The sequence below is a fragment of the Macaca nemestrina genome, chromosome 1 (assembly GCF_043159975.1).
Source record: "Macaca nemestrina isolate mMacNem1 chromosome 1, mMacNem.hap1, whole genome shotgun sequence".
In the NCBI taxonomy this organism is placed as follows: domain Eukaryota; kingdom Metazoa; phylum Chordata; class Mammalia; order Primates; family Cercopithecidae; genus Macaca; species Macaca nemestrina.
The window spans coordinates 200699171-200723454 of NC_092125.1; the positions used below are offsets into that span (position 1 = coordinate 200699171).

The window sequence follows — 24284 nt, forward strand, 5'->3', positions numbered from 1 at the left end:
TCAATGAAATAGCACCTAACACATTCTAAAGTTATGTTATCATCAATATCATCATTATCATCATCATTCTAGGCACTTAGAACAACAGCACATGCAAAGGCACAGAAATTTAGAATGAAGAGGCATGTGGGAGACAGGATCCTGAAGGCCTTGAGTGCTGAGCTGGAGCCTTTGGAAGGAATTTATGGGGGAAGGGTACACGCTGGCCCACCTTTGTCCCACCAGTCTCCTCCCTAACCACCTGGAAAGCTGTGCTCCAGCCAGCCAAAGTGAGCTGCCATCTAAGGCCTTGCTATCTCACTTCTGAGGACTTTGCCAATGCTGTTCCCTCTGCCTGGAACACCCTCCCTTGCCCTTTCGCCTCACCTTTTCTGACCACCTTCAATTTATCCTTCAGGTCTTAGCTTAGACATTTTTTAAAAGCCTTCCAGAACCTTCCAAGATGCTATGAATATGATTTGGATGGAGGCAGTTGGGGTGAGGTGCAGGAAGCTAGGGATGGAGAAACTGAGCTCAGCTCTTTGCCACTGGCACCCATCCCCCTTTCCCCCCAAATCCAGCCACACTAGATGCTGCCCTGTCTTTGAACACACCATCCACCTTCATGATGCCTGTCCTCTGCTCATGCTGTTCCCTCTGTCTGGAATTCTTAGTCCTTTTCTCCTCATCTCTTATCTCTGTAGTGAACACCTGCATGTCAAGTCTTAGCTCACGCATCACCTCCTGTGTGAAGCCATTCTAGATCCTTCACATGGAAAGGGCACTTTCCTCTGGTTCCCAAGGTGTCCATGGTCCTCCAGCCACACTGCTGGCAACACACTCATCATGCTGCATCGGAATAAATGTTTGCTGAATGGATGGACAGCAAGCCCACTGTCATCCTCTCCAATTCTGCAAAACTTTACTCTCCTCTAGGAGGCCTTCCCTGGCGGCTCCAGCCCATTAGCCCCTCTCCCTTTCTTTTTTTAGCAGTTAGCCCCTAATTGTATTCTAACTATTGTGTGTGTAAGAATTAATCTCTTGGATTAAATTCTTTAAGGAAGGAACCATGTCTCACATTTTCTGTTTTTTCACTCATTCAAGTATTTACAAAGCGCCTACTCCAATGTTTCAGTTAGGGTCCCAGGCTCTGGAGAGGCAGCAGTGAAGAAGACCCCAGCTTTGCACAAATAGAGCACTGTCTTAACCAGACTATGCTGCAGTAACAAAGAATTCCAAAATCCCAGTGACATAGCACCAGAGTCATTTATTGCCCACTTGTGCCACATGCCCATCATGGTTCCCCTGCTTTAGGTTCCTCTCCTTCAGAGACCTAGGCTGAGGAGTCCCTTCCATTTTGGAGCTGCACCCACTGGAACTTGTGACCTTCTCAGTTACCATGGCAGGAAGAAAGAGAATGGATGGTGTTTCTGGTTGTTGTTGTTATTGTTTTGAGATGGAGTTTCACTCTTGTTGCCCAGGCTAGAGCACAATGATGTGATCTCGGCTCACCACATCCTCCGCCTCCCGGGTTCAAGTGATTCTCCTGCCTCAGCCTCCCAAGTAGCTGGGAATTACAGGCGCATGCCACCACGCCCAGCTAAGTTTGTATTTTTAGTAGAGACGTGTTTCTCCATGTTGGTCAGGCTGGTCTCAAACTCCTGACCTCAGGTGATCTGCCCGCCTCAGCCTCCCAAAGTGCTGGGATTACAGGCATGAGCCACGATGCCCAGCCAAGAATGGATGTTTTTTTTTCAGGCATGGATTTTTCACTGCTTCTGCCTGGAGGTGACACATACACCCCTTCTCACCATCCATTGGCCAAGACTAGTCACATGGTCCTGCCTGCTTCAAGGGAGGCTGGGAAATACAGTGCTCCTCTGGAAAGAGAATAGACTGGATGTGGGTGAGCTCTTCCACTGTCTGTCCCAGGAGAAAGAATTTAGCAAATAATTACTGAAGTAATGCTTTAATTAGGTCTCATAAGTGCTACAAAGGAGAAGCTGGAAGTGTCTGGAGAGCATCTGAGAGAAGATCAGGGAGGGATTCCCAGAGTAAGGGACATTTAAGCTGGCACCAGGGAAGAGTGTTTCCAACAGAGAGAACAGTTATGTGAAGGTTCTGGGGCAGGAAGGAGTCTGACACATTGAAGGGCCAGAAAAGAGAAGGGAGCTGTGAAGTGACACTGAGGGCTGGATGTCCCAGGCAGGCCCAGATAGGTAAGGGTTTAAGATATTAGCCAAAGGGTAAAGGAAGTCCCGGGGAGGAGTTAAGCAGAGATGTGATATGGGCAGAGTTTTCTCCAAAAGGCCTGTGTGGTTGCTGAGGAGAGAATGGACTGGAATGGGGCAGAGTAGGGAAGCAGTGGGGGTGCTAGGGGCAGTGAGGAGACTTTCAGATCCCTCTAGGTGAAAGGTGGCAATGGCTTGGACCTTGGCATTGGCAGAGGTGGAGAGAAGTGGACAAACATGGGATTTATTAAGGAATCAGCCCTACTAGGACTCGGTGACTGATAGATGTGGGGAGTAAGAAAGCAGGAGGTGTCCAGGTGACTCACGGGTTTTGTAGCCCTCATAGTGCCCAGCACAAGGCTGGCTCCATTATATTGTATCCCCAGCATGTTCACCATGGGACCTTGACCTTGGACTCATCTGGGACATCCAGCCCTCAGTGTCATTGTGCAATCCCACCTCATTCCACTCCAGATTCCCTGTTCTTTCTGTCCCTTCAGTGTGGCAAGCTCCTTCTTACCATATAGCCTTCACTATATGGAGTCATTCTGTCTTTTGGAAATACTTCTCTCAGCTCCTCCCTGATGTCGGCTTAAATGTCCCTCTCTGTCATCAAGCTAGCTAACCACCTCCTTGTTCTGCAGGAGGAGGGGTGTACCTCCCATCAGAACTAAAAACGCTCTCAAGCATGAACACATGCACTTTCTTCTTCTTCTTCTTCTTCTTCTTCTTCTTCTTCTTCTTCTTCTTCTTTTTTTTTTTTTTTCTTCAACTTTTAAATTCCAGGGTGCATGTGCAGGATGTGCAGATTTGTTACATAGGTAAATGTGTGCCATGGTGGTTTGCTGCACAGATCAACTCATCACCTAGGTATTAAGCCCAGCATCCATTAGCAATTCTTCCTGATGCTCTTCCTCCCCCTGCTCCCCAAATAGGCCCCAGTATGTCTTGATCCCTCGCTATGTGTTCATGTATTCTCATTGTTCAGCTCCCACTTATAAGTGAGAACATTCAGTGTTTGGTTTTCTGTTCCTGCATTAGTTTGCTAAGGATAAAGGCTTCCAGCTCCATCCATGTCCATACAAAGGACATGGTCTCGCTCCTTTTTATGGCTTCATAGTATTCCATGGTGTATATGTAGCACATTTTCATTATCCCATCTATCATTAATGGGCATTTGGGTTGGTTCCATGTCTTTGCTACTGAACATATGCACTTTCTACTTGGACCCCCTACAGTACTCCTGAGAGGGAGGCTGGTAGGAACATTATCCCCATTTCACAGTGGGAAAAACTGAGGCCAGAGAAGGGAAGTGGTTAGCTACATCTTGGGGCCAGGCCTTTAGCTGAGGTCCTCTAACTCCTAGTTCAGAGTTTCTTTTACTGCAGTGCCTGGTACATAGTGGGTGCTGTATGGCATTTGCCAAGAGAATAAATGAATGAATGAATGAGCACATGACTGTCTGCCCATTCACTTCTTTACCTTTGCTCATTTTATTTCCCTCAAAGAGGCTGTAGATTGAGCTAGCAGATTAGGTTTAAGAGTCCCAGAGAGCTGTTTGAACCCTAGCTTTGTCATTTAAAGACAGTGACTTTAGGCAAGTTTCTTCCTCTCTGTGCCAATTAAGGATGCAAATACCTACTTTACAGAGCAGGTATTAAAAGAGAATGTGTGGGTTAGGCCAGAGTAATGTTGGCTGCCTGTTCTTCAGGGACCTGTTCCCACCTTGCCTCCCTTGGAAAATCTTCCCTGAGAACACCAGCCTTCTCTTACCCACACCCAATAAGAACCTCTCCAGCCCTTCTTATCTGTACCTCCCAGGTTATGACCCAGAAGAAAAGTCATTTAAACCGCAAACTAGATGCTCTGCCTTCCCAGGGCAGTGGCATAATTCACATCGGTGTGAAACTCAATCTCTCTGTACTCTCTTTTCCACTTTCTTGGGGGAGTGGGGCAGGAAGGGGAAAACTACCACTTTCTCTGGGGAGACTCTGAGTATCATTTGGCCCTCTGTTAAGCAGAGATATGAATGGAGCTTTGGGTAAACCAAAGCTGTCCATGAGCTGAGGAGGAGATGGAGATCTAACTTGCTGTACATGATAAGCTGATGGGGATAATGGCCTATAAGTCTCTACATGGCATGGTCGCTGCCAACCCTTTCATCCCCAACCAGAACTGTTCCCCGTTGGCCTCGGTGCTCCAGCCACATAAGCCCCCTGGAGTTCACAGAAGGCATGCTGATTCCTCTTGCTACAGGGCCTTTGCACAGGCACTCCTCTCAGATGTGCCCCCTCACCATTTCTGCCCCGTCACCTAGTAAGCTCCTCCTCACCCAACACATCGTGGCTCACAGCCACATCCTGAGGGTGACCTTCTGCCACCTTCAGGATATTCTCGTAGCTCCATGGACCTACCTTTCCTTTTTTGCAGACTTAACTCAGCTGCAATTATTCATTCTGATTTCTAATTGTTTGCTTTGACATCAGATTGTAAGCTCAATACATATTTCTTCCTTCATGCAATAAAAAGTGATGGAGATCGAATTTTTGAAGGTGAAGGGTCTCAGAAAATGAACAGGTTGAAATATCTGAGCATCATCTTGAAGTGTAGGGGTGATCCATAAAATGGGAGAGCCTGAGAAGAGCAGTGGCCGGCGCTGGTGGCTGAAGGACCCTGAAGAGCAGGACTAGCCATTATTCAACTTGCTCCCCTTTACTTTGCTATGATACAACCCCTGTCTCCTTCAACGTCAGTAAAATAACCCGCATACTGAACATGAAGTTGGCACAGGGTTGCCTGGCTTGGCACTGGGCAGAGAGGAAAGGTGAGCAGAGGAGAGACAAAAGGTGTGCTGGGAGGAGAAAATTGGGGCTGGAAATAAGCACAACTTTGCAAGTCACTGGAATTTGAGGAAATCTTGGGGCCATCACTGGATTTCTTCAAGATGTGAGATAGGAAATTCCAGTCCATTTTTATCTAAATCTCAAAGGACTAGTAATCTGGGCTCTCAGCAGGAAGAATGCTGTGACTGATTAGCAATGTCTGTCATGGGCAGTGACAACTGGTTACATAGATCTGCAGTTGTGATCTTAGCCAGAGGGTGAAGACTATGTCTTAGTCATCTTTCACCATCAGTCACCATCAGCAGTGAGCTGGGGGTTATGGGATAGAGGGAGATGGCAGTGGGATGGGCAGCAGGGCAGAGCCTTGACCAGGCAGGACAGGACATGGGGCACCAGATCCTGACAATGTTAAATCCTGGAGTGAGCTTGGGCAAGCCGTGTTGCATCTCTGGGCTTCAATTTCTTCAGCTTTGAAATGGGCCAATAGTACCTGTGGCAAGTTATAAGGCAAGAGCATTAGTGCTTTGAGGTCAGACACACAGGGCTCAAATCTTGGTTCCCACTAGCTTTAGGACCTAGGAAGATCTCAGTCTTCTCATTTATAAAATGGGGGTAATGATTCTTACTTCACAGGTCAGCAAGGCACCTTGCTGGGCTTTGAGGGGCTTGACCTCACCCAGAGAAGGGAGAGTGCCCAGCACAGTGCCCAAAAGACAACCAGTGCTCAATGACTGCTCACTCCCTTTTTCCTACTGAGTCTAAGGAGTTCACGGGTGTGGAAGGGCTCTATCATCCATAAATTGTCTTCGGAAAGGGAGGCTGATGACAGCAACTACTTACAGCCTTTCCCCCAGCTGGCCTGACAATCCTCCCATGCTGGACCCACGAAGCACATCTGGACCCTCGCAGCACATCTGGACCCAGCTCCCTTTCATGACTGGCCCCGAGGCTGCCGAGGAAAAGGGCAGAAGTGCCATAATGAGAGGGCTGACAATAACCTTCCCTCATAATTACCATTTGCAGTAATTAAATAATAATAGCCTCTTGTTGGCCCTGAGAATTCAAAGCAGCCCACATCATAACATCTGGTTCAGCCTTTTGCCAGGAATTGAATGCCCATAGGGACAAGATGGGGAAATTGAGGCAGAGGGGGATAAGGGTAGCCATTCTTAAGTCACACAGAAATCAGAATGCCAGCGTTAGGGCAAGGTCCTTAAAGAAACAACTCCAAGTGGCAGCCGCAGCCCTGCATTTTGGGTGCCGGCTCAAACCACTCACATGCTGTGTGGCTTGGGTGGTTCACTCCCTTCTTTGTGCCTCAGTTGCTCCATATGTAAAATGAGATAGAGTCAATATTTGACCTGCCCTGAGCGTATTGTTCTAGGCTTTATTTTGTTCATACATAATAATGGGAAATTATTTTTGCACGCATTGGATTGCTAGAAATAGAAATCCACCATAGACCAGCAAAGAAACAGAAAAAAATGGGTTTACCAGTCTACTAATTCTAGAAAGGGTTGAACAGTCAGAGGTCCTGAGACCTCTGCTTTTTGTGTGTGAAAAAAGTAGAGGGCTCAGGAACAATTAAACCAGAGACCAGGACATCTCAAGGCCTCCTTCCTCTCTGCACCTCTTGAACATCAGCTTTATTCTTTCTCCACCTTTCTTCAGAGGGTGAGGAACATGGAGCACCAGCAGTTACTCCAACCTGCAGTTCAGAGTGTCAGCCACCTACAGGCACCTACCCTCACTGGTCTGGCTTGAGCCAGGCAGCCACCCTTGAACCAATAACTATATCCAGTAAGGCAGGGTCTATAATGGCCTATAGCAACTTCAGGGATGGAGTAAGAGAAGGAGGGGCCAGTCACAGAGTTAGTAGGAGCCACTAGGCAGGCAACATAATAGTCATCTACTAAAACAAAATTCCTGCACGTGACCTGCAAAACAGTGAAGGGAAAGTTGCTGTAAAATCAAAGCAATGGCATAAATCACCAGAACAGAGAAATACCAGAGGCTCCCCTTGCAGGGGAAGGGGAGAGCTGTACCGTCTCAGGTGGGCTTGACTTCAGACCCCAGCCCTCTGAGCTGGGGAACCAGTCCAATGTGAGCATCCCCTTTCATCACTGCACCGACCTGGAAAAAAACAATTCCCGGGCTTTTCCATGGCCTGAGTGAACACTGATTGGTGCTGCCTGCCAGGCCCCTTCTTTGGGGGTGTTTCTGGTGGGGACCAGCGGATCACATAACGCAAGCCAGGCCAATTAGAATCCTTCTCCTGGTCTTTCCTTGAGAGACACCCAAGGCCACGACCCCATCCCAGAGAAGAGACATCCCATGACGAGAAGGTAGCATTCCCCTGCCTGATCTCAGCCACCCCGGAGTTGGGCCTAACTGCAAGCCCTTCCCTTGGTTTGGCTATATTGAGTCAATCAAATCCCCCTTTGAGTAGGTGTATTTACTTCCTGGGACTATTATAATAAAATACCACAAACTCAGTGGCTTAAGGCAACAGGAATTTATTCTCTGGAGGCCAAAGTCCAAATAGAAGACGTCAGCAGGACCATGCTCCCTCTTCCTAAGGCTCTAGGGTAGAATCCTGTCTTGTCGCTTCCAGTTTCTGGTGGGTGCATAACTCTGATCTTTGCCTTTGTCTTCCCACGGCTGTCTCTCTCTCTCTCTCTTTCTCTCTCTCTGTCTCTCTTTTTGAGATGGGGTCTTGTTCTATCACCCAGTCTGGAGCGATCATGCTCACTGCAGCCTTGAGCTCTTGGGCTCAAGTGAGTCTCCTACCTCAGCCTCCTGAATAGCTAGGACTACAGGCACATGCCACCATACCCAGCTAATTTTAAAAAATTTTTTGTAGAGACAGAGTCTCGCTATGTTGCCCAGGCTGGTCTCAAACTCCTGGCCTCAAGTGATCTTCCTGTTTGGGCCTCCCAAAACACTGAGATTACAGGCATGAGCCACCGCATCTGGCTTCCTTCCATCTCTCATAGGGACACTTGCTGCTGGATTTTTGTTCACAGTCGTATGCCTACCCAGGTAGTAATCCAGAATGATCTTCCGATCTCATCTCATGATCCTTAATTATATATGCAAAATCCTTTTACCAAATAAGGTCACATTTACAAGTTCTGGGAGGTAGGACATGGGCATATCTCTTTTTTGGGGGGCAGGGGGCACCATTTAACCCACTATAGCAAGCCTATGTCATTTGTAACCAAAAAAAAAAAAAAAAATCCCTCGTATATGCCTCAGGATTAGGCATGGATTAGTCCTCCTCACTGTGTTCTGGTCCTGAACTCTGAAGCAACATGTTAATAACTAACTCCAATCCTTTCTGAGAATGCAATCCATCTCTGAGCCCCAGGTTTTGTTTTCCACCTGTAAAAATGGGGCACATACATCTGAATGGTGGTTGAGTGTGTTAAATGAAGAGTCATTGGTCAGACCCAGCCTCACACTTTAAACATCAGAGCTTTTTCCCAGCCTTGACGGTGGACCTGAGCACTCAGGCCACTGTGAAGGAGCAGCCCTGCTTACAAATGAGCCACCTGACACCTGGTTCATTCATCAAATTCCCAGGAGTCCTGGCAGCCTGAGTTCACCCAGACTGGACCCTGTGCACCTGACAAAAACAAATTTCTGCTTCTGCAGAGCTGAGGGCTGGAGCCTCTGGCTAAGTCTGTCAGCCTTGTAAAATGGCAGGAATCCAAAGGCTGATAAAATGAGGTTGGCAGTCCCCATGAAGAAAATCCCAGAGATTAAACCCAAAAAACCCAACACAATATTAATAGCTGTTCCTTACTGTGTACCTCCTCCAAGCCAGGCCCACACTCAGGCCCTTGCCCCCGCTCCCTTTTAATCCTCACCACAATCCTATGAGGTAGCTCTCGTGATCCCCGTTTTACAAAGTTGTTGAGGCTCAGAGAGATGAAGCCAGTGATCTAAGGCCACACAGCAGAGTAAATTGTGGAGCCTGAGGCAGCTCCGTACCTGTCACCTCAGCCATGATAAGTGCCTTCCCAGTCTCTCCTCCCCACAAAGGGTGGCATCAGAGCAATTAGCACCATGGTGAGATAGGATTCTGAAATATGAACTGAAGGGCTTTCCCTCGCAAAATGTCCTTGTCCCCTTGGTCATTCCTCCATGGACTTTGTCTTGTTCACAGTAGTATGCCCAGTGATTAAAAGAGTGCCTGGCACATAGTCTGTACTCAATAAACATTTGTTGAATGAATGAATTCAGTTAGTGAGGGCATTCCGGTGGTTAGTGCCTCAGGGAAGAGATGACGTGATAACACAGACAACAAAGGCATCCTGATCTGGCCTTTAAAGTGTCAAAACCCTAGACCCAGACAGAAGACCAAAGAGCTGGGAGAGCATGTGATATATAAGGAAACAGTTCATCCCTGATACTAGAACACGCATCTCCCTGCCCTGCCCCTCTGGGAATGACGGGAAGGGGAAGGAGAATCAGAGGGGAAGCAAAAACCAAAAACAAAGCTCTCTGCTTTGTAAAAGCACTTGGAAAAACAGAACGTACTCTAGACATTACAGTGATTACTCCAAGGAACCTCAATCCTGCTTCTCCCATCCCATCCCTCCACTGACGATTCTTTCACCAGTCGCCATATCCATGGACACTTTCTCATTTTTCTTTTCCTTTTTTTGTAAATTACACATTTTTTTTCCATTCTAAAAATGATGCATGCTCATGATAGAAAATACATAAAAGTCGAAGGAAAACAGGAAGAATCTCCTTCGGGTCCATCACTTAACAATAACTAATATTTTGATGTATTCCCTCCAAACACTTTTAAAAGTTGTGGTGATCTGGGGCCAGGCATGGTGGCTCATATCTGTAATTCCAGCACTTTGGGAGGCCAAGGCAGGCAGATCACCTGAGGTCAGGATTTCAAGACCAGCCTGGCCAACATGGTGAAGCCCCCGTCTCCACTAAAAAAAAAAATACAAAAATTAGCTGAGTCGGGTGGCGGGTGTGCCTGTGGTCCCAGGCGCGCCTGTGGTCCCGGCTACTCTGGAGGCTGAGGCAGGAGAATCACTTGAACCCAGGAGGCAGAGGTTGCAGTGAGCCAAGATAGCGCCACTGCACTCCGGCCTGGGCAACAGAGCAAGACTCCATCTCAAAATAACATAACAACATAACATAACATAACATAACATAACATAACATAACATAACGTAACAGTTGTGGTTCTTTGGTAATATAAAAGCATTCATAATTATTTTGAATATCTCTCATTATAATACATTGTCACTGGGAAAAAATAGAACAGAAAGAAAACATAAATATTAACCAGAATCCCCCAATCTCAGACACAATCCAGATTCCTCCCTCCACCTCCTACTGTTTTCTGGGACTTGTGGTTTTGGTATGAATGTTTTTCTAAGGACATATACAGGGAAGGGAGGAGGGGAAGCAACACTTTGGCTTGTCCAAAACAGAACTCATGACTTAGAAACACAACTGCCCATTTTTCTGGTTGCAGTATATCTTCAGTTTCTGAACCAGGAGCAGAGAATGAGGGGAAAATGAGATATTTACACCTTGCACTTTCTTAATAAGTACCACAGGAGGTTTAATTCCACTTCTCAACCCACCTCCATCACTTCCTAATCCATGGGAAGTCTTGATTCTGGCCAGGGGTTGATGTTCAATGCTGGTTTTCAGTGTCTTTCTTAGAGAATTTTTATCTTTTTCCGGGTCTTCACAGGTATGTTAGTGGGTGTATCACTAACTGCTTGCTAGGCTCCACTTTATTTATTATTGACAAATTATAACTGTGTATATTTATGGGGTAAAAAGTGATGTTATGTGCAGAGAGTGTGGAATGAGAGAACCCACTTTAAAAGTTCATCCTTATCCTATTTGACCTCTCATGGCATTTGTCCCCGTTGACCACTTCTTCCTGCTCAAAATGCTCAATCCCTTTGATTTCTGTGACAGCATGGTCACTGCATTGTCCCTTTGCCTTCTGGTCTGTCCTTTTCTGTTCATTTTGCTGGTTCCTCTTCCTCGGCCATCTTTCCCTAGGGTTCATTCTCGCTCTCTCTTCCATCCCCTCCATGACTTACACAAGGTTAATTCTCCCCCCGCCACCCCGATCCATCCCTGCAGCCTCAGGACGCCATGCCCAGTAGCTTGCTGCACACCTCCCCCTGCTCAGCCCTCAGGAATCTGAGATTCCACATGTCCACAGCCTCCTCATCACCTTTCCCAGAATTCGTTCTTCTTGCTGAACTGATGCTCTCTCATCCTCTCTCACCCTCTTCCATTCACCCACAAGGGTTGGCTCAGTGACATCTTTAGCTCATCTCTCCCCTTTACCCCACATACCACTGAGTCCAGCTTAACTTGCTTGGTTTTGGTGGTGGAGGTTGGGGGTGGGTACATTTTCATAGTGAAATAATTTCAGGGCCAGGCATGGTGGCTCACACCTGTAATCCAGGTACTTTGGGAGATCAAGGCAGGAGGATGACTCCAGGCCAGGAGTTCGAGACCAGCCTCGGCAACACAGCGAGATATTCTAACATTTCCCTTTTATTTCTTCTGGCAGCATAAGACCAGTATTTTCTCTTGCTTCTCTCAGCTCTCTTCTTTGAGATTTCATACTCATTCCTTTATGATTTGTTGTTGCACAGTTAATGGACTTTTCCATGATTTCTGTACACCAATCTTCAAGGAGAAATATTTATTTATTTGTTTATTTACTTATTTATTTTAGTGTAAACATAACTTTGTAAAAAATTTTATTCATACAAATCTTTTTTCTTTTTTTTTTTTTTTGAGATGGAGTTCAGCTCTTTGGCCCAGGCTGGAGTAAAGTGGTATGATCTTGGATCACTGCAACCTCTGCTCCCCGGGTTGAAGCGATTCTCCTGCCTCAGCCTCCCCAGTAGCTAGGATTACAGGCACCCACCACCACACCCAGCTAATTTTTGTATTTCTAGTACAGATGGGGTTTTGCCATGTTGCCCAGGCTGGTTTCGAACTCCTGATCTCAGGTGATACACTCACCTCAGCCTCCCAAAGTGCCAGGATTACAGGCGTGAGCCACTGTGCCCAATCCATACATAATTTTTTAAAGCTTGATATTTTACTCTCCAGTGATCAGGGCTGATTCTGGCTGATTCCAAGTATTTTTGTGTCAGATTCACCTTACCTAAAACTTCACACTTGAAAAGGACAACTCGGCCGGGAGGTGGGAGGGGGGGGATTGTCATATACAGCAGAAAGCACAATCTCAACAGATTCCCCCTTTGGATTACCCAGCACTTCAAAAGTTGGGGTTCACTTTTCAAGCACCATCTCTACTACATGCACAGCTTCGTGTGGTGCAATCATTTTGCATGGGAAAGTCTTTCCACTGTCACACCCTTATTCTGCAGCGTCTGCACCAGCAAAGTGAGATTGAAAAGCATGAGTATATTTTTTCCAAAGTTCTGTAAAGTGCCACACCTGGGGGAAAAACACCAGGTAATAACATAGAATGTCAGAATCGCACTCAGGTTCAGTTTTTTCGCCATCACTCTGCTATCACTGCTTGTTTTGAATCTACTATTTAAACACAGGGATATGGGATATGACAGGGGTTGGAGGTGCAAACTGCACCAAAGTTAGCTTGCACAGGAAGAACCAAAATGAATGTACTCTGTAAACAAACAAATACATTTTGCAGGGTTTACATATACCAGGGCAAAATGTCTACCTGGGAATTCTCCAAATAAACATCCACTTTGAACCTAACATTTATGAAAAGATAAGTAGTAAGAATTTGCTAATTTGAATTGTACATATGTATGTGTCTATGCATATGTGTTTATGTGTATATATATGTATACTGAATATATAATTAAATCTAAAAGCAATGGGAGCAATTGCTCAGATGTTTTAAGGGAGGACTGTTTTCTCACTGAATTGTTGGCACACAGTGATAATAAAAAGCACCTCAATTTTAGTCTGTGTCACTACTTTCAAATTCTTAAAAAAACACCACTCATTCACTCACTGCCTGCACCCAGACCAGATGATTCCCACCCTTGGTATGTCACTGACTCAATGCCTCATATCAGGAAGCAGGTGATTGTCAGTTTGTTCCAATGTAGGCTGTGTTAACTTTGATCACTTGATGAAGGTGGAGTCCCCTGTAAAGTTACATGTTTCCCTTTGTCACTAATAAGTAAGACCACACTAATATCCTGTTCTTCATCAGGCTTTCACCCGGGGGGTTCTACTACCCTCTGATGATTTTCCAATTCTCATTTCTATATTTAGTAGTTGGCATTCTACTGTAAGAAAAAGCATTCCCTTCTCCCTACTTTATTTCCTTATGTATGTCAGTATGGATACATAGATTTATATTTTTTCAATGGGTGACAGTCTGTTATTATCATTATTTATTTTGGTTTTCAAATTATCCCTGATTTGGCCAGTGGGAGTGTTTTCAGTTAGTTCCTATGTCCTTCTGACATGTTCCCATCTGATATGATTTGGTTCTGGGTCTCCACCCAAATCTCACCTTGAATTGTAATCCTTGTAATCTCCACGTGTCAAGGGCTGGACAAGGTGGAGGTAATTGGATCATGGAGGTGGTTTCCCTCATGCTGTTCTCGTGATAGTGGGTGAATCTCATGAGATCTGATGGTTTTATGAATCTGGCATTTCCCCTGCTTGCACTTACTCTGTCCTGCCCCCCGCCCAAAGCAGGCACCTGCTTCTCCTTTGCCTTCCGCCATGATTGTGAGTTTCCTGAAGCCTACCCAGCCATGCAGAACTGTGAGTCAATTAAACTTCTTACTTCTATAAATTAGTCAGTCTCGGGTATTTCTTCACAGTAATGTGAGAATGGACTAATACACTACCATACTTTTGAGCACTTCCCTGCTTTCTGATGTGTACCACTATGTATTATTTAAAACCCATGTGAGTATATGTACCAACAAGTATATGAGTACCAGGAAATGATCTAGGGGACCCCAGAGGGAACATTTGTGGCCCCGATTAGGGCCCGTGTGTGGGGTCTTGCCAACAACATTGGAACAGGAGAGAGCAAATGTGAGATCTACCTTTAGCTCTGTCTGTGACTCCCCACCAGAGTGAGTGTGCTGCCACTGTTCTGTCCAGTATAAATACGCTGGCATATCATAATCTATTATTAATGGTATTTGATAATAGTGCCACAGACACAAATTGGGGGATGGAGTAGGTGTTATTTGGCTCACAGCGGTAGTCCCAGAGCTAATTCACTGTGTTGGTAGTCCCCATGCCCTCAACAGCACCTTCTGGGAAACCACTCCTGCTGGGGCTGCCATAACAAAATGCCATAAACTGGGCGGATTAAACAACAGAAATTCATTTTCTCACAGTTCTGGAGGCTGGAAGTGCAGGATCAACGTGCCTGCATGGTCTGGTTCTGGTGAGGTCTCTCTCCTCAGCTTGCGGAGGGGGGCTTTTCATCGTGTCTCCACATGGCCTTTTCTCTGTGTGCACACAAGAAGAGGGAGAGAGGGAGACAGAGAGAGAACACCCAGGGGGTGTCTCTTCCTCCTCTTATAAGGACCCCAGTCCTATCGGATTAGGACCCCACCCTTATGACCTCATTTAACCTTAATTACCTCCTTTAAAGGCCCTGTCTCCAAATCCAGTCACATTGGGTGTTAGGGCTTTAACGTATGAAGTCTTGGGAGACACAATTCAGTCCGTAACATCTCCCTTGGCTCTGGCTACATGACCCTTCCTTTCTAGCTGCATTGATTGGCTGAGGTGCAAGCACCTGACCCAGGCTTGGCCAATCACAGTGCTTCACTTTCCTCAGCTATTGTGATTGGCTCTGCCAAGGTCACATGGCTCAACTTGGCTTTCCAAGGGATTTTATTTTTTAGTTTGAAGCGGAGATCTCAATTTATTTTATTTTAATTTTTTTGAGACAGAGCCTCACACTGTCACCCAGGCTGGCATGCAGTGGCGCAATCTCAGCTCACTGCAACCTCTGCCTCCCAGGTTCAAGTGAGTCTCCTGCCTCAGCCTCCTGAGTAGCTGGGATTACAGGGGCCTGCCACCACGCCTGGCTAATTTTTTTGTATTTTTAGTGGAGACGGGGTTTCACTATGTTGGCCAGGCTGGTCTCCAACGCTTGACCTCTGATCCACTCGCCTTAGCCTCCCAAAGGTACTAGGATTACAGGTGTGAGCCACCATACCCAGTCACAGTTTTTTTTTAAATAAAAGGCTAGATAGTAAATATTTTCAACTTTGGGAGAGAAGGAGTATATGGTCTCTGTCACAACTATCAATCCCGTGTTAGACTCTGCCCTTGCAGGTAAAAGCCTATGAAGTGATTAATAGATTTCATAGATGCTCAATTTTATTAGCATGTGGTTCCAGCATCTTTAACACAGCCTTCCAGGTGTCCCTGTCCTCAGCAGCTGACGGAGTAAAGAAAGAGAAACCTCTACTCACATTCCATTGGCCAAAACTAGTCACATGACTCCACCTGGCTACAAGGGCCCTGGGAAATGCAGTTCACTTATGGGCCCAGGAGGAAGAAGTGGGTCTGATGTACATCCAGCCATCCTCTGCCAACAACTCCACCACAGATCATCATGAGGACTGAGGGGAAGAATACTGTGAAGACTTAGGACAGCGTCTGGTCCACATAAGCATGCAACAAATGTTAGCTACTGAAGCTTCAGGGGGAAAGAGAAATCACTCTTTCTTTCTGGTAGTAGAGCCGTTATCGATGTCATCTTGGAGCAGCCTGCAGCCATGGCTGCAACTGTGAGGAGAAGGTCAGGGTAGGGAAGAGATGCTGACACACAGAAAGAGACCAGTGAGATAGTCCTGACTGCGCAGAAGTGTCTGTTGCAATCAAGCCTGTCCTTCTGCAGCCTTGGTCAGTCTGCTCTCAACAATAACAACAACAACAGTAATAGTATCTGACATCTATTAAACTGTACTATGTGCCAGATGCTTCATTAAGCTCTTAACAGATAATATTTTTGTAATTCAAACCACAACCCATGGCAAGGGGAGGAGTCATTAAATTATTTTAAGGAGTTGATACCAGCATTTAACAAAAAAATTTAAATTTTATTTTTAACTGAAAAAATAATTGTATATATTTATGAGATACGATGTGATGTGTGGTTTTGTTTTGTGGAGTTTTTTTGAGACAGAATCTCACTCTGTCACCCAGGCTGGAGTGCAATGGCGCGCGATCTCAGCTCACTGCAACCTCCACCTCCCAAGTTCAAGTGATTCTCCTGCCTCAGCCTCCCGAGTATCTGGGATTACAGGCATGTACCACTACACCCAGCTAATTTTTGTATTTTTAGTAGAGACGGGGCTTCATCATGTTGGCCAGGCTGGTCTTGAACTCCTGACCTCAAGTGGTCTGCCCACCTCAGTGCTGGGATTACAGGTATGAGCCACTGTGCTTGGCCACAATGTGATATTTTGATGTATGTTTATATAGTAGAATGATTAAATCAAGCTAATTAACAAATCCATCACCTCATCTACTTATCTTATTTTCGTGGTAAAAACATTGAGTGTCAGCATTTTTAAGAATAAACAAAATAGACTGCACTAGACTAGACTAAACTAGAACACAAATTATCAGAGTATATCACATATAGTAGTAAGGGCAAATATTGTGTGTGTGTGTGTGTGTGTGTGTGTGTGTGTGTGTGTGTGTGTATTTTTTTTTAGAGACAGAGTCTTGTTCTGTCACCCAGGCTGGAGGCTACAGTAGCTTGAACTCCTTGGTTCAAGTAAGTCTCCTGCCTCAGTCTCTTGAGTAGCTAGCTAGGACTATAGGTGCACACCACCACACTGGGCTAATTTTCTTCATTTTTTGTAGAGATGGGATCTCACTATGTTGCCCTGGCTGGTCTCAAACTCCTGGCCTCAACTGATCCTCCCAAAGCCTCTCAAAGTACTGGGATTGCAGGCATTAGCCACTGCAACCGGCCTGTTTTATGAGCGTTTGTCTTCGATTTCTGTGTGTACTGGGTGATGATACAAAGTATGTTTCTTACTGTGGGCTGCAGTCACTGCACTAATTCATTGCACTAATCCAGCCTTCACCTATTGAAGGAGGTGTTATTATGAGCCCATCCTGTAGATAGGGAAGGTGAAGCCCTGAGAGGTGACCTCACTTGCTGTGGGCTGCACAGTTAGGAGGGGCAACAGTCAGCACTTGCACGCCCACAGTCTGGCTCCTGGATCTCCCTCTAAGGTCTACACCAACATCCTTCCAATAAATCAGCAACTTCTCTTTCAACTTGAGCTTCTTTAAGTTGGATTTCTGTGCTGTGCAAACCCAAGAGTCCTGACCAACAGAAGGAGGGAGGAACAGCATTGACAGGACTGACAAAGGTCCACTGCTTGACCAAACTCTAGTCAGGCTTCTAAACCTTCCCCTAGGTCCACCCATGTGCCTACCCTTACCTGTCTTCAGCAAGAATCCTGTTAAGTCGGTTTAGCCAGAATTCTCCTTATCTCTGATGTTTCCTCTTAGTAATTTTCCATGCACTGACCCTCACCTTGCTTCTGGGCTATAAATTCCCACTTGCCCATTCCATATTCAGCATTGAGCCCAATCTCACTCGTCCACTACAAAATCCTACTGCAGTGGTTCCTATACCTATAGCGACGGTCCGAAGTAAAGTCTCCCTCACTGTGCTTTAGCAAGTATCCTTGAGTAATTTTTTCTTTAACAAGGCACTGGATGTAGAGAGAAGAGGCCAGGTTCTAGGCTAGGCTTAGCCTGGAGTTTGCTGGAGACCTTCAGAAGGACACCTCACCTTTCCAAATATCTGTTACCAAGTATCTGTTTCCTCCTCCTGGCAAATGAAGATGGCAATAGTGTCTCCCTTAGAGGCATCCCAAGGAAGAGAGATAACCTAGGAAAACACTAATCATGTGTCTGGCCAGGAGTACCTGGGGGGTGGGATCGGACAGGGACAGCACATGCAAAGGTGTGGGGAAAACATTGAGCAGAGCAAGGAAAAATCAGCACAGGAAAGCAGGTATTGCAGGGCCTCAGAGGCTGGATGACAACAAGCATGGTCCATTGCCAAGCAGAGTCCTGGGCGGTTCCAGAAGAGTAAAGTGAGGAGTTCCCAAGTGTCCTAAGGTACAGACAGACACTTCCTATGAATTAAACTTGAAGAACACACAGCATGGTGCCTCCATCACAGGCGGCTAACACAGAAGAGTCAAGCATCTCAAATCTATGACCCGGGACTCCGGGGGGAGTGAGGAAACCCAATGTTCGACCTCAGCTGAGGCTTTAGCCATTCCCAGGGCTGAACAGCAGGCTCTGTGCAGAGCAGGAAGCCAGGAGCTGCTCAGAGGGCAGGCAGCTGTGAGGCCTCCTCTGGGAAAGCACTCTTTGATGTCCCTGGCAGCAGAGGGGTCCCGCTTCCTGCATCAGAGAATGTCTGCTCTGGAAAGGACCTTAGAGCTCGTGGACCCAACCCCATCGGACAGATGAGGGCAATGCTGCCCTGAAAGGTGCCGGCTTTGGTCAAGGCTGCACAGGGAGTCAGTGGACAAGTCGGGACCAGCATCCCAGCCGCCGTGCTGGCCCTGGACCTCCCTGTTCCTCTTGCTTCCTCTCGCTCAACGGGAAGGCAGCAGGGAGGGCCTGCTCCTTCCGATCTCTCTGATGCGGAGGGTCCATTTCCTGCCAAAGCTGAATGAGTTCAAAGGCCCCTGGATGGTCGAGGGATCTGGACAGTACAAGATGGGGAGGGGGGTCTTTAAAATCACAAAGACTACTTTCTCCTTTGAGATTTTTTTTTAAGTTGGAAAGAAGCCAATTTCCTAGCATTCCTTCTTCTGATGTGGCCCTTGGCAAAAATGACACGGCGTGGATGGGGAGGGAAGGAAACTTAAGGTATTTGAGCTCCTACTGTCTGCTGGGCTCTGTGCCATGTGAATGTAACAATCTTTCATGGCAGGTGTTAGTTCACTCATTTCACAGTTGAGGAAATGGAGATAGAGGGAGGTGAAGTAACTTGTGTAGGGTCACACAGCTAGGATTGGAGCCCAAGTTTCTCTGATTGAGGAGCAATATTTGACTTTAGGCCACATCAGTGCCCTAGGGGTTGTATTCTGGGTTTTCTGAGTTCCACTGCCCCATTCGTTCTTTCAACAGACACTTGGTGAATGTCTGGTAGGCAGCAAGTGCTTCAAGTACAGGAATAATCACAAAAATAGATGAGACTTATTGAGTACTTCCTATATGTCAGGCCCCATTCGTCTCAAGTGTTTTACATGCAGAAACTCATTTAATTCCTGCAACAGTCATGTAAGGTGGAAACTATTAAATATCCCCATCTTAAGAGTGAAAGTGAGGCACACAGAGTTGACAGGAGGCATCCCAGTTCCATGTTTAGGAAGTGATAGAGCTGGAAGTCAAACTCTTGCATGCCAGAGTTCACTCTCTGGACCACGGCACTGCACTGCCCTGCCAGGGCTCCAGAGGCACAAAGTCTCAGGGGAAGACAGACATGACTCCAGGTAACTATAAGAAAGTGTGAAAAGGGGTCGGGCGCAGGTGGCTCATGCCTGTAATCCCAACACTTTGGGAGGCCAAGGCAGGCTGATCATTTCAGGTCGGGAGTTCAAGACCAGCCTGGCCAACATGGTGAAACCCCGTCTCTACTAAAAATACAATAATTAGCTGGGCGTGGTGGCATGACCTATAATTCTAGCTACTCAGGAGGCTGAGGCAGGAGGATTGCTTGAACCCGGGAGGCGGAGGTTGCAGTGAGCTGAGATTGCACCACTGCACTCCAGCCTGGACAACAGAGTGAGACTCTGTCTCAAAAAAAAAAAAAAAACAAAAGTGTGAGAAGGGATGGGTGAGGGAAATGCAGGGCATTGCAGGCATGCAGAGAAAAGACAGGCTAAAGTCAGCATGGGTGGTCAAGAAAGGCCTCTGAGAGCATGTGATAATGCAATCAATGCCTAAAGAGTGAATCGTGGCCAGGAGCAGTGGCTCAAGCCTGCAATTCCAGCACTTTGGGAGGCCGAGGGGGGCGGATCACGAGATCAGGAGATCTAGACTATCCTGGCTAACATGGTGAAATCCCCTCTACTAAAAATACAAAAAATTAGCCGGGCGTCGTAGTGGGTGCCTGTAGTCCCAGCTACTCGGGAGGCTGAGGCAGGAGAATGGCGTGAACCCGGGAGGCAGATCTTGCAGTGAGCCGAGATTGCGCCACTGCACCCTAGCCTGGGCAACAGAGCGAGACTCCATCTCACAAAAAAAAAAAAAGAGTGAATCGTAGATTCATAGTCAGTCAGGCAGAAAGGAAATAGATTAGAAGGAGCAATCAGAGGAACTAAACAATTTAGGTCTGGCCAGGGCTTGGAGTGAGAGGGGGAGTACAGAATGGGGAGATCTGAAGCTGAGGAGGAGAGAAAGGATCAGAGAGCCTGAAGAGTACTGAATGCCACGTTAAGAAGTTTGATTTTTATCCTACGGGCAACTGAGTCTCGTGCGTGACCCTGGACAAGCCACATAACCTCACTGCATTTCAGTTTTCTTCTTAGTAAATTGGGACTAAGAGAACCTATTTTGCATACTTGTAGTTATTCAGTGGAAGAAATGAGATGATGCATTTGTAGTAAGAACCTTACAAACATTAGTCTCCAGCCTCCACCTCTCCACCACTGAAATGAAGAATACAGAGACACAGTTGAAGAAGTAAGCAAGTGTCACAGGAGTGGCTGCCGTGTGCCCATCAGGAGGCTTCAAGCAAGGAACAGAAACCCCAACTAAATACGGCTTAAGTCATAAGGAGTTCATTTTCTCACGTAATAACAAGAGTCTAAGTTCTGGGGTTTGGAAATTCAGTGGCTTAATGATGTCTTCAAGCAGTGTCAGCTTCCTTCCCACACTGGCAGTGCCTTGCCTCATGCTAACCAGATGAATGCAGCAGTGCCAGCCACCATCCGCAGACATGACAATGTCCAGTGAAAAATGCATTTTCGGCAGGGCACGGTGGCTCACGCCTGTAATCCCAGCCCTTTGGAAGGCCGAGGCGAGTGGATCACTTGTCAGGAGTTTGAGACCAGCCTTGCCCACATGGCGAAGCCTCGTCTCTACTGAAAAATACAAAAAAAATTAGCCTGGCATGGTGACATGAGCCTGTAGTTACTTGGGTGACTGAGGCAGGAGAATCACTTGAACCCAGGAGGTGGAGGTTGCAGTGAGCTGAGATCACACCACTGCACTCCAGCCTGGGTGATAGAGTGAGACTCTGTCTCAGAAAAGAAAAAAAAAAAAAAAGTACATTTCTACTTATGCATCCTTAAAGGAAGGTGCATCTCTTTCCTGGAGACCTCTCCATCAGACTTCCCCTTAGGTCCCATTGACCAGGATTGGTTTGCATGGCTTTTGCTAAACCAATATCTGGCAAGGGGAGTATAATCATTATGATTGGCGTAGATCAATCATGACTCATGCCCCAATACTGAGGAGTGCCCTGTCCTCTGAGTGCTTGGCCTCAAGGAAAAAGGACCCAAGCAAAACAGTCTTTTCCAGCCAGGAAGAAGGAGGGATGGATTTACATAGGTCATCAACATTATCTGTGACTCCAAGAACTGAGTCCAGGCTCTGGGCAATAACAGTAATTTCAGTTCCCACCTACTGCTGGGCTTAGGCTCCAGCATCCTTCTATAGCCCCTCAGGTCAGGACAAGATGAGCCAACATCCTGAGCCTTAGAAGCTGCCTTAGTAGGGCTGAGGGAGCTGGCATGTGTCCCCTGTACCCCCTTGTTCCAGCTCAGTGCCTCCGGAGGAACCCATCATTCGCTCATTCAGTCCACAAATATTAATTGGACATCTATTTTGTATTGGGGACACAATGATAATGAAAACCCAGCATGGACCCTGCCCTCACCGACCTCACTCTCTAGTTGGGGAGACAATGAAGTAACTACACAGGCATGTGTCAAATGACAACTGTGTCCGTTGTGGGCTGACAGGTAAGTGGTGCTATGGGAGGAAATTTCAGGGGACTTGACCCCAGGAGGGAGATCGAGGACTGTGGATTCCGCAGGTATCTTTTGGAGCCCAGGGTCAGCCACTTACTGGCTGTGTAACTTTGCAGTGATGATTTGTTTGACATCTCTGTGCCTTGGTGTTCATTGGGAAATAGCTAAAGCAGGAGGAACTGTCTCTTAGGATTGGTAGAAAAAACACATGAGAAGATGTGGCCATCGTGTAATAACTGCAGTTCTAAGAAACCTCATGCAATCAACAATCCAGTAGGATAGCACAATGGCTGTGGCTCTGGCTCAAGCTAGCCTATATGTGTTTGAGGCCCAGTTCTGCTTCCTTCTAACTGACACTGAGCAATCGTCTCATCTCTGTACGCCTTGGTTTCCCTATCTGTAAAATGGAACCAATAACAAAGAGCATTGCATGAAAATTAAGTAGATCATTATGTAAATCTCTTAGCACAAAGCCATCACATAGTAAGGTCAATAAGCGTTAGTGAAGGTTATTATTATTGTTGTTGTGGTTCTTTTGAAATTAATCATAAAAACGAACGTGAAAATGTGGTTCGGTTAGAGATTCTCAGTCTAGCAACTGCAAAGTCATTTTTCTTGTTGATACCTTAATAATAACAGTGTTTGCCCTAGCAATATGTGTATGGTTATGAAAGTTTTATATCCCTGAGCATCCCTGAGCTTTGATTACATCTAGATTTTCTTTCAGAGTGCTGGCCTTCCTATTTCTAGCACCACCAGCACCATCAGTAACACACCATGAGAAGCAGCCATTGTTTGGATAAACAAAGCAAACCCCAGCCAGCAGCCTCACGGCAGCCACGGCTTCCAGGCTGCTTCCAGCTTGTGCTGCTGTATAACCAATCGCAAGCCGCAGGATGCAAATCGTGTTCCCTAATTGATCCATCAAGGTACGCACAGATCAGGTTAAGAAAACTGGCACTGTGGGAGGAATGTCTGCACGTGCGAACACTTAGCACTGGACCCGACGCACGTGAAGTATTTGGTGAACGCCGGCTATTGTTATTAGTGTTATGTATCCTACAGATGGTGGGAGCATCGGACTCTTAGAAGCTGGAGAGAGCCATGACTGCTTTTGCTTTCCCTTTTCTTGGTAAAACCACTGTAGCTTCTTTAGGTTATCGTGTTATTACTACATCTGCTTCATAGGGTGGGTATGAGGATTCCATGAGTTAGTGTATGGATGTATTTGGAATGGTGCCTGGTACAGCATAAGCACTCAGTAACAACAATAATAGCTAATACTCATTAAGAACTTATCAGGTTTACTTTCCAGATTTAATCCTCACCATCTACCAATGAAGTAGGTATTAACACCATTCCCAGTTTACAGGTGAGGAAACTGAGGCATTGGAACGTTAAATAACATGCTTAAAGTTACACAATAAACATAAACATCAGCTGCTATGGTTATAAGTTTTTTCAAAATAGGGCATTCATCTGAAGAGTCAGTAGAAGCACGGCTATATGTCAAAAAACAAACAAAAAACCCCAGCTTTTGCATAGAAGAATGCTTCAAAATGTAAATAGTGCTTATCTCTCTCTTGGAGAGAGATGGTGATGGCTTCCAGAGTGGCAGAGTCACACTGAGGAGTGACTGGATTCTGAATCTTTGAATAGAGCTGATGGCATTTCCTGACTTTTTGGATTGTGGTGCAGAAGAGGAGTCAAGGGTGAGTCCCAAATTTGTGGCCCATGGAACGGGAAGAATGCAGTAAACATTTCTTAAGAAGGGGAAGACTGCCTGAGAACCAGATTTGTGGAAGGCAAACCAGATTTGTGGAAAGCAAACCAGAGTTTGGTGTTGGATACGTTGAGTTTGAGATACCTTTTAGATGTCTGTGTGGAAAGGTCAGCTAGACAAGTGGATGGACTGGAAAGAAGCTCAGAGGAAAATTCAGGACTGGGGACAAAAATTTAGGAAGTCTCAAAGTATAGATGATATTTAAAGCTTGAGTACCAGATAGGAAGGTCTAGGAGTGAGTATAGCAAGGGAAGGATGACTCCTGGGTTTCAGGCTTGGGCAACTGGAAGGATAATTTTCCTTCTGAGAGATGGAGGGCACAGGAGCAGGAGGAGGTGTGGAGGGGAAGATGATGTGCCTACTTGCGGACACACGGAGTTGGGGTCCTGGAGGACATCACAGAGGGGCAGGG

The 24284-nt window shown here is 46.3% G+C and overlaps 1 long non-coding RNA gene across 1 annotated transcript; it reads right to left on the reverse strand.

Moving 5' to 3' along the window:
* Positions 1–4737: 4737 nt before the first annotated feature.
* Positions 4738–14798, reverse strand: LOC105494667 (uncharacterized). Its single transcript, XR_011609347.1, has 4 exons — positions 14692–14798; positions 14441–14556; positions 5894–6002; positions 4738–5543 (listed from the first exon to the last, which is right to left on the reverse strand). It is a non-coding gene; the product is annotated as an uncharacterized lncRNA (long non-coding RNA).
* Positions 14799–24284: the final 9486 nt, after the last annotated feature.